This window comes from Mesocricetus auratus, unplaced genomic scaffold (assembly GCF_017639785.1).
Source record: "Mesocricetus auratus isolate SY011 unplaced genomic scaffold, BCM_Maur_2.0 Super-Scaffold_4256, whole genome shotgun sequence".
Taxonomy (NCBI): domain Eukaryota; kingdom Metazoa; phylum Chordata; class Mammalia; order Rodentia; family Cricetidae; genus Mesocricetus; species Mesocricetus auratus.
Window position 1 is genome coordinate 113,171,117 of NW_024429182.1, and position 11,089 is coordinate 113,182,205.

The following is an 11,089-nucleotide window of genomic DNA, read 5'->3' on the forward strand; positions in this document are numbered from 1 at the left end:
CTTTCTTGATTTATAATTTAGTCTATTTAGTAAATTGTTTAATGAATTAAAAAAAGAACCCAATTGTTTACACTTAATTTATATGTGAAAGTTGTTCACTTAGAACAAAACTTTAAAAAAGATATTTAATTTTATTTCATGTATGTATGTATATCTGCGTACTGCATGTGTGTGGTGCCTATAGAGGCCAGCAGAAGACATCAGATTCTCCAGAACCAGAGTTGCAAATGGTTGTGAGCCACCATGTAGATGCTGGAAATTGAACTTGCTTCTTCTGGAAGAGCATTCAATGCTCTTGACAGCTGAGCCATCTTTCCGGCCCCTAGAACAAAACTTTCAAACTGGCTCCCTTTGCAGATGGTAAGTGTTGATCAAAACCCCAGACCAACCATTTAATATATTACTGAAAATCCTCAAAACTAAAATGAGAGGGCCTGGGGATGTCAGCCAGATCTGAGTTCAATCCTCAGCTCACTCATCAAAATGCTGGGTTCTGTGGTGTGTTCCTGTGACACTAGCACCAGGGAGGTGGAGACGGAGAGGAGGACTTCTGGGGTTTGCTAGCCAGCCAGTCTGGCTGAATTGGTGACTACGGTTCAGTGAAGAGGCTATCCTGAACACAAGTTCAAGTTGTTTGTACATTTGCACTGTTTATTTCTTTAGATTCAGAAATGGTTAGGGCTCAGTAGTGCTGTGAGTCTGTGTAAGGAGGCGTCCTCCTGTCCTTGACCGTGAAGGTATGCTGAGGGCTGTGTCTGGAGGTTGAGCAGACGGTGTTATTCTGAGACAGGAGGGGGCTGCTTATTAATCACTCCTCAGGACTTTGAACTTTACAACTCTGTAATTACCGCTAAGACTTTATATTTGGATTTTCTGTTTCGTTGGCATGTGCTCCCTTTCTGTTTGTTTTATGACTTTGGGTTTGTCTGGCAGTTTGTTTTTTTAAGAGTCCTGAAAGCCAAGTTTGTTTGTTGCTATGCTTGCTAGGTGTGTGGTTTTTAAAATGTTACTGAAAAGGGGAATGGACCCCAATGACCTAACCTCAGTCAGGCCGAACACTTCTATACTCACACCCCCAAAGTGGTTCAAAGTGAACCCTAGATATGAGATAAGGGGTTTCTTGGGCTTGGGAAGGCAGCTTCAACAGAGGAAATGGAATCAGCACAGGCTGAGCAGAGGAGAAAGAGAGAGGGAGGAAAGAACTCTGGGGAGGAAGGAAGGGAGGAAGACTGACTAGTAAGGTAGTCACAAGACAATGAGTGTGTGTGTGGTGTGTATGTGTGTGTGTGGTGTGTGTGTGTGTGTGGTGTATATGTGTGTGTGTATGTGTGTTGTGTGTTGTGTGTGTGTGTGTGTGTGTGTGTGTGTGTGTGTGTGTGGTGTGTATGGTCTGTTTCTCTCCAGCTGCATTTACAGTTTCCTCTACTTTCTGCCCATTTTCTTCTTTACTTTGAAAGCCTCAGCAACCTGGGTGGGACTCAAATGACAGAGGCATCTTTCCAGGAGTGAAAAGATGGATGGTTCCTGGTCTGCCAGCTGTACTCCATGGCCTGTCTCCCTAGACAAAACTCACTGGGGGCCCTGAGAGCTGGGGGCTTCCTCCTCTTTGTACATAAATGGAAGAGGACCCTTTATGCTGGAATACAGTCATTTTCCTTCCCTAGGCAGGCTTGGCAATTAGGCAGCAAGAAGAGAACTCTAAAGAGAGGGAGGGATCTACTGCTCCTTGAAAAGATACACTCAGCACAGAATGCCCCAGCTACTGCCCAACAAGGGCAGAGAGAATCCTGGTGAGCCAAACCAGGGCTTTTGCACATGTCAGGTTGTATTATCACATTATAAATATTAGCCTGTTAAAATCTCTGAGATGATTTAATAGTAAACTATCTTTAATTCCATCTAATTTTGACAGAGGAACTTAAAAATAAGGTACCTATTAACACCTCATCTCATGGAGTATTCATGCTTTGTGAAACCCATATTGAATGATGGAGTTCTGAAATTTTGTTTTGTTTGTTTGTTTTGTTTGACATGAGATCTCACTATGTAGCTGGCTTGGAACTCACAATGTAGACCAGTCTAGCCTCAAACTCGTAGTGACCTACCAGTATTACAAGTGTTGGGATTAATGATCTGTGTCACCTTGGCTGGCCTGAAATTATTTCTAATCTGAAGCCACAGGCTAGGTGAGTCTCCTCCCACCTTGTGCTTTGGGACAATCTGACCAGTTGGGAGTTTGAGAAGGAGAGGGACTGAGAACCCAGGGAGGTAGAGTTGATGGAGTTAATAAGCAGGGCACTCTCTTCAGATGACTGAAGTAGTCAAAATGCAAGACTTTAACCAGGCAGTCATCAGTTAGAGTGGGACAAGGGAATTTCCGAGATGAGACTCTTCAGGGACTTAAGAAGGGGCCAAGAGAGGACTCAGGGCATGACCTTTCTATATCAGGGTAACTTTAGACGATCTCTTAGAGGACATTCCTATGTCATTATAACAAGGTAGTTAGTAGCTCAGACAAGGTTTGAACTTACTTGTAGTTAAGACTTTGAGCTTCTGATCCTTCAATCTCTACCTCCCAAGTGCTTTGATTATAGGCCTTCATGATCACACCAGATCCATACAGTGATGAGACTAGAACCCAGGACTTCATACAAGTGAGACAGACATTTTATCACTAGTTACATCCTAAGCCCCAGACATTCATTCTTGAACAGAGAATCAAAGACCGGCAACCCAGGCCCAAAAGATTGAAGGGAAAATAGCCCAATATCTACTAATATCTGTCTCTCTGCCTACATTTCTATAGCATGTACCTGTAAGAAATTTTTGCATTTCCAAAATGGTGTGTGTGTGTGTGTGTGTGTGTGTGTGTGTGTGTGTGTGTGTGTAGATGTGTGTATGGGTCAATGACATTCTATATCAGACTGCAACACTTATGTCTCAAATCTTTTCCTTTATTTGAGTGCTGTAGGTTCATTCCCAGTCTCATTATTTCTCAGTAAAAATCCAACAATCTTAGCATGTTCTACTCTCCCAGTGTTTTTTTCTCATCCATCCCATGGTGTCCTGGCAGACTAATCTTTCCAGACTCAGTCCCTCCTCATCTTCCTGCTTTCAAGTGCTCCCCTATGCTCAAAAGGCACGCCTGCCATCCCAGAGAGTGGAAGGAAAAGGCAAGAGAGTCATGAGCTCCAGAATATATAGCAAGATTGTGCCTCAAAATAACAAACAACAACAACAAAAGCCCCAAGAGCTGAGGATGCAGCTCAGTGGTAGGGAGCTTGGTCTGCACACAATAGAGCCTGGTTTTATTCCCATCATGGAAAAGAGAAAGGATATATAAATCAGGCAGTTCATTGCTGGGTAATACACTCAGTGCTGTCATCAGGAGCACAGGGATGGTATGTATTACCTCTCACCCACAGTCCTTGACTGGCCACCCCTTCATCACAAGATGGCCCCCACACGTCTGCATTCCAGGCAGGCAGCAAAAGGCTACATGTGCATTTGTTCCTCCTTTCATGTCATAGAAAGCTTTTCCAGAACACCTCTCCACAGACTTGTGTTTATTCCAAAAAACTGTATCACATAAACTGTGTTCTGTGTTTCATAGCCATTTCTAGCTAGATGGGAGACTAAAGAAACAAGCATTGCTCTCCCTAATCAACCATAGAGAAAGACCCAAGAGAAGAAAATTGGAGTTATGTGTAGTAAGGGCCAACTCACAGTATGTATTATAAACAGTGTCCACAGTGAACTGAGATCCACCTTCCTAAGACAGTCATAGTCTATCAGTTTCTGTCTGGATTTCTGGTTCCCAGGATGGAATCTGGTTCTTGGTAAACACTATTCAAAACCTTACAAACACCAGGGAGAATATTTGTCTGTACATGAACACTCATCAATTGCTAAGAAAAATGTTTGAGTTGTCAGCATTTTATAAAATGATATGGTTGTTTCCACTTAACAGTCTGATGTGTGCACAGACATACAAGCACAAAGAAGCTAAGAGCTGTGCGTGAAGGCAGTGTAACCACAGTAGGCAGGGTCCATCTCTGTAGGTTTCTTTCCTGGGAGGGGAGGGGCAATCGATCATAGGAGGAGCCAATTGTTCTGCATAGCAAATCAGGCCTAGACACATGGAAGAAGAGAAGGGCAGATTCAGAGTGGGGATGCAACCCAGGAACTAGGGTATGCTAGTAAACCAGTGACTAGTGATTTTTTTTTAACTTCTGTGGAGAAAAAGAAACTGGATGGTCTATCCTTACTTTGGAAGTTGAGGGATTTCTTTGGTTTTTGTAATTCCCCTGAGTTAAGTTGGAACTCATGTGAACATCATTGAGAATATGGGTTAGCCCCCACCCGACTAAAGGCAGGTAGCAAACATGCTCACCCAAAATACACTGGAGAAGGAAGTCTGAGATAGAGGAGACGAAAGAGGGATGCTAACATCTGGTTCTGTGTCTTACATATTATGACCTTCAGTAAATTGTTGCTACTGTCTGAATTCCAGAGGTCCCTTTTTTTTAGGACCAGTGTGACACTAGGTGAGGACATGGATGCAAACCATTCAGAACACTATCACTCTCTAGGAAGCCTCAATCTCTGCTTTTGATTCCCAACTTCATGACAAACTGAGAAGGATAAAAAAGAACCCAAAGCATGCAAAGACTACTTTAATGGCTCTAGGGAGATGATTCAGTGGGTAAGAATACTACACAGATGAACCTGAATTTAGATCCTCCACACCCAGGTAAGAGTCAGGTATAGCTGTGTATGTCTGTAACCTCAGGGTAGGGGAGAAGTGTGGGTACATCAGAGATATGAGATCCCTGGGGCCAATTGGCCAGTCAGCCTAGCAGAAAAGGCAAGCTCTAGGAACTAAGGTGGAAGAGTGATAGAGCAGGATAGTTGACATCTCTCCTGGCCTCTCCAGGTGTATGTGCACAGGAAAGGTTAATCCAAAGTACATTATATGCTCCTTAGTACTTTAATCATAACTCCTTTCTAGCCTTATATTACCTAAAACCTATTTTTAAAAATCAGTTTCCACCACTTGTTTGTAATTCAGAGGAAGAAGGCTGTCTAAGCCATCTGGTCTACCTAGTGGTCACAGTACAATGCCCACTACATAGAATTGCTCAGTAAGTATTCTTAGAACTAATGTGTCACTAACCCATCTGTTCACAAGACCTCCCTTGCTACCATGAACTCTCCCCAACCTGCAATATCCCTTCTGGCTATTTGGAGTGTTCTGGAAACCCTTGAACAAACATTTTCATTAAACAAGTACCTTCAAGAGACAACTACCCTTTCCCTTCCTGTCCATTCTTGGGCAAGCCAGAAATTCCCAGTTCACAACAGGAAACCAATAGCTCTGTGCTATCAGAAGACATTTCCTCTACAGTACAAAACGTCTGAGGAATAATTCCAAACGGGGCTTCACCCATTTCCTGTGAAAGGAGGCAAACCCACCCATCCTTTGCCTGAAGAGCCTTGCCTTTCCAGTCTTCAGTGATGCCGTGCCTTCTGCATCAAGGAAGGGCCTGTCTTCTCCCTTGTTATATCCGACCCAGTATCCTGTGAGCACACCCACTCGGGAGGGCTTTTCAGTGTTCTGGCAGAGTACAGACAGTGTGACTGAGTTACACCCTTGCTGGAATATAGCTCACAGGCAGCTTTAATGATAATAGTAATTATAATAAGTTTAAAAGGACAATTTCCTCTGAAAGTCAGGAGCCAACTTGACTATGAGGAATTAATGAATGGTGGTGGAAACCTTGAAAGTCTGTGGGACAAACTTCCAGCTATTCCCCTGTTACTGAGTTTGTCTATATAGAGAAAAGATTACAAGATTGTTTGACATGACCAATCTATTCACTCCACTGTCCCAGGACACATTTCGAGTTCTCTAAGACTTTTCAGAGAGAAGAATCTAGTCTTCTCTAGTATTAGGTTTTGTATCATTAAGACTGGAATCGTCAAGGATGTTGTTACAGAAGAGAACATTGAAACCTAAAAAAGTGAAGAACTTTTCCAAATTTGCAAAGGCTGGAGGTGGCTAAGAGAGCCAAGTGCTTGCTGTGCATGTCTAAAACAGCCCTGGGTAGGTGAGACGGAGATCTCCAAGGGCTTTGCAGCAAGCCAGTCTTGTCAATGAGCAAGCTTCACGTTAAGACCCTTTGTCAAAATACATGCTAGAAAGTGGTAGAAGTCTGTGCACACATATGCACATGTATTTACACACATGAATATATACTTAACACACACACCACAAAAGCAGGTGCCAAGGGATACTGTGAAGAGTCAGACTGGAATTGAGGCTTCTTCTTTGGTGTCCAGAGTTGTCAAACAACCATCTGAATTATTCTCTTCCAATGCTGTCTTTGAAACTTTTTATATGGGCTCACCAGCAAGGTAGTAGAACTCCTCATGTTTCAGCAAGGAAAAGCTGATGGGAACTTCCAGCTTCCAGAGAGAATCCCTTCTCCAATCAATGGCAGGAAGTGCAAGATCAAGCCTTGGCCCTGGGCTTCCTGGTTTTCGACTTAGGTGGAGCTGCTTAATTAGGCCACTAGGAAGGCATTGATGAGGGGGCAGAGAAACACTCTCACTAGGTTGAAGGTGAGCATGTTGGAAGGCAATGGAAGGGTCCATTGTTCTTACAGATACAATCACGCTCTTTTCAGGCTTAGGCAGGAAAGTTTCTGCGCAGTGACAAGCAGTCTATATCTGGCATTACCAGCATTTGCTCTGATAATAAGGATATGGAAGCCATAGAAAACAGTTGACCTAAAAGCATATAAAAAGTGAAGACTGAGAGTCCGTAGGTTTCCTGCAGCAGGAAGGACACATCCAACATGTAGGATAAGTCAGCCATGTGGACAGGTCTATTCTCATTCCTCTAGCTACAAAGGCCAAAGCTTCTCTCCAGTGCCCCAGGGAAGGAGAAGCTCCAGTGATGTTTGGATATCAGATAATTTTCTACCATCTCAGATCTCTAGTGCCTCAGGTAATCAGCTTCTCAAGAAAGAAGGATCCATCATGGATCATAGTTTTGGAGGCTCAGTGCATGATCATCTATCTCCATTGGTTTCAGTGGGTGATGAGACTAAGTCTTCCAGTGGCCAAGAAAAACTAGTTTCATGGTCTGGAACTCACTGTATGCTCAAAGGTGTGACTCTGTTGACTTGAAGTTCTACTTTTTAACATTTCGATACCTCTTATATGTTAAAGGCTTGGTGCCATGGGTTAGGGATCAAGCCTTGAACACTCAGGACTTAAATAGCAGCCTGTACATACATTTAGAAAATTTTTCTTTTTCTCTTGTTTTTTTCCTATCTTCTTTTTCCTCCTCCTCCTCTGCCTTCTTTTTCTGGGTGTTGTGTGTTTCTGAGACAGGGCCTCATATTTTCTGAACTCCCAGTCCTCTTGCTTCTTCCTCTGAATTGTAAAGATTATAGATTTATGCTACCATGTCCAGCATTTTCTAGAAATTTCAGTCACAGAATTGGCATAGACATCTTCACACATGCCTTTTGGTCTTTATGTAAAGCCTAGAGATGAACAGCCTTCTGGGTGTTCTCATAGAGAAATACCTTATCTGGTTAGGTATTCACAGGAAACAAACAACCTGCTTCTAGCTAGGTAATTGGAGAATTCTGGGAAGAGCAGCAACTTGATCGAGGGAGACAGCCACTGCCCACTGGATTACAATGAAATAAATCAGCAGGACAAATGCTCAACGTCCTCCCCTCCCTTCCCCTCTCAGTAGGCTTTGCATTGGTCATACCCACAGGCAGCCTAGGGTCAGGGAGAGATTGGTAGAACACATAGGTTGGTCTCTGGGCACAGAGAAAGGCATATCTGCAAAGGAGCAGAGGAGACACTTGGCACAGGGCTTATACCAAATCGACCGTGGATATTAGTGACATGGCACCATCTACCATGCCTATAAACCTTTGAAGGAGATTTATATAAAGGGGATAAGGGTAGGTGGGTCACATATGCACAGTAAGAACTTGGACCTAGATACATCTGTGGACCAACTGACTGTACCCAGGGGTCACATGATATGCCAGGCACTCTTGAGGTTGTCTAAACCAAGACTGAAGAAAAGCCAAGCAGTCCTAAACCCTTTCCCCACAGCTCCCTCCCTCATCTTGGCCTTCCACATCTCACTGAGAAAAAAGACAAGTGAAGGGACAGTATCAGGAAATGGGCATGTCCCACACCTTCCTAGAGAGTGGGGTAGCTGACCTAAAGGGCGCGTTAGGTTCCTAGGTTGGAGTCTCTAGGAAGGAGGCAGCCCCCTGCCTCTGTATCCTATATAAAACGTAATCAAGTTAGCCACTGGACAAAACCAAGAAAAAGACCATCTATTGTAAAGACCCAAGGAAGAGGTTTTAGAACACTGGTAAACTATGAAAGGAATCCATGCTTGCATTAAAATGCCAACATTAAAATATACAACAGTATAAAACAAAAGGTCTACCACTCTAGTCTCCAACCCCTGGGGCTCTCTCCTCATCACTTTGGTTTTCTAAATACAGAAAACATTGCTTTTGTTTTCTTCTATACTTTTGATATGCAACTAAACAAAGCACTTTTTTTTATGGTGGTGGGGTTTGGAGACAGGGGTTCTCTGTGGCTTTGGAGGCTGTCCTGGAACTAGCTCTTATAGACCAGACTGGTCCTGAACTCACAGAGATCCACCTGCCTCTGCTTCCTGAGTGCTGGGATTAAAGGTGTGCACCACCACCAGGAGCCAAGATTCCAACATGGGCTTTAAATCCCCTCCAAATAAGGGGCCATTGGCAAGGTTTCTCTTTCTCCAGTGCCTCCCTGCTGTCTGACTCCCTCTTCTACATATGGCTTGGAAGACAAAGGAAGAGGGTTGGATTTGACATTTACATTGCTCTGAATCTTCCATCTTTCCCTTCCAAACTATTTTTGGAAGTCCCTGATTTCTGAGGTTAAGGACATTTGGTTGTGTAACTCGGCCCAATGCGTTATCATGAATGCTCCATGTGATGCTCCCTGAATATATCTAGACTCAGAGGAGAGCTGACTGAGAATGATTGACAGCCATGCCTTTGAGTTTTCCTAAAATAACCCAAAAACAATTTACTTAGATTAAAATTCAGCCTTCTAGACATAATATTTCATAAAGCACATTCAACTGAATATATTTAAGCCCGTTTGAGAAAAGACTCACAAATCTGCAAGGGTAGAACAGAGATGAAACAATCTTGGATGGTTTTTAATCCAGACTTTGGGGACCCCAGGAAAGCAGAGTCTGGGGGCTAAGGGAAGCAGATTTTGGGGACTACACTTTCAGGGAGAAGTGACTGTGTATCAAGAGCTGTGACAGAACAAGTTGAAGTGACCCTCCGTCGTCTTTGTCTGTTCTGGCTTTTTCTGGTAGAATGGTAGCAGAACCTGATTGTTGGCCAGAAGGGTGAGAAACTGACAAAGCCAAGGGAACCCAGAGCCTCTCTTGGAGCTGGGGACGGGAGTCAGTTTCTTCCAGGGCCAGAGTATTGTGAGGATATGAAATCAATTGTCCCTGGGAAAATCAACCTGAAGGCAATGAAGCCACTAGCAAGGAACCACAAGAGGAAGAGGGAGCTGAAGAGTCCAGTAAGTTCTGCAGTTAGTTCCATCCTTGTCTTTGTCACGACTGTCTGCCGAGCCCTTTGCTGGACTTGTTGAATTGATTCTGGGAGTTTGTGGAACATAGAACATCCTGACCAGTGAAAATATGAACTGTGCCTGGGATGGGGGTGGGGGTGAGGAGTGTGGGGAGCACATGGAAGAAGTTGGATAACTAAGTCATCAAACTGGGTACCTTGGTCTCACTTCTCTGCTTCCTGAAGAATTTAAACCATTGTTTTGTCTTGGAAGATTTTCGAGAAAATCCTCTGAGTTGGAATCGCAGGGTGAGTCCTATTGCTTTAGTGAACATGCCACTAATTTCAGTGTTCTCTGAGTTTGGTGAGCTGGATTATTAAAGTAGGCATAGAAAGAGAAGTTCAGTCAGAGTTCCCTGGGAAGAAGGCTGCTTCTCAAGGTGCCTGCTGTGGCTGCAGTGTCTAATAGAAAGGAGTTTCTCTCAGAACCATCACAACCCCTCTCAGGGATGGAGCCCATCCTGGTCTCCAGATCTCATTGGTGGAAGGATCTCTCCAGTTCCCTCAGCTTAGATCTTCTTGCCTATCCCTCCTGTATGCTTATTCAGTATTTCCTAAGATCTTAGGTCCTATGGATAGAAACAGTTCATTTACTGAGATGGCCACCAACAGATTAGGGAGGAAGGCATGGTAGTCACACCATGCCCTGTCAAGTATCCTTTAGCCAGAGGAGGAGGAGATGGGGGATAATTGATTGCTACCATGGTTTGATTTTTCTCACTCGGGCCTCCTGGCATAGGGCCCTGTGGTCACTGATCACAGGACAAATAGTTTAGGAAGGTGGAGGGCCATGTACCCTCTCTGTATTATTTATTTCCACCTCTTCACACTCTTACAGTGTCAACTACTAACTGCAGCTATTTTTGTGTACCTACTATGTGCCTTTATATATGCTTCTGTAGATGACTCCTCACTATAGCCCTGAAGAATTTATATTATTCCTGTGTTGCAGCTGGAGAAACTGAGGCTTAGACCTAAATGTTTTTTGGGAGGTGGTGGGGTGGGGGCGCTTGGTACTTGGCTAGGCTCATGCCTTGCCTGTGCTTTGTGAGTTCAACGGGAGTTCTCCGCCTCCACCCAGAAGCCTGTGAACAGCATCTGTGTCAAGGCTTTAAAAGGCTCAGCTTTCAAGGACTTGATTGGCAGCTGATGGGCTGTTGAGAGGTGGTGGGATCACGACGGCGCTAATCTAATGGATTGATCTGTTGATGAATTTGTATCGGAGTGGGCTATTAGGAGGCGGGACTGCTGCAGGAAGTAGGTCACTGGGGGTGTGTCTTTAAAGGATAAATTTTGTTCCTAGACTCTCCCTCCTTTGTGCCCCCAGCCCTCTTCCTCCCTCCCCTCCTCTCTATTCTCTGTGGTTCTCCTTGTTCTTGTCACTTTTCTCTCTGTGT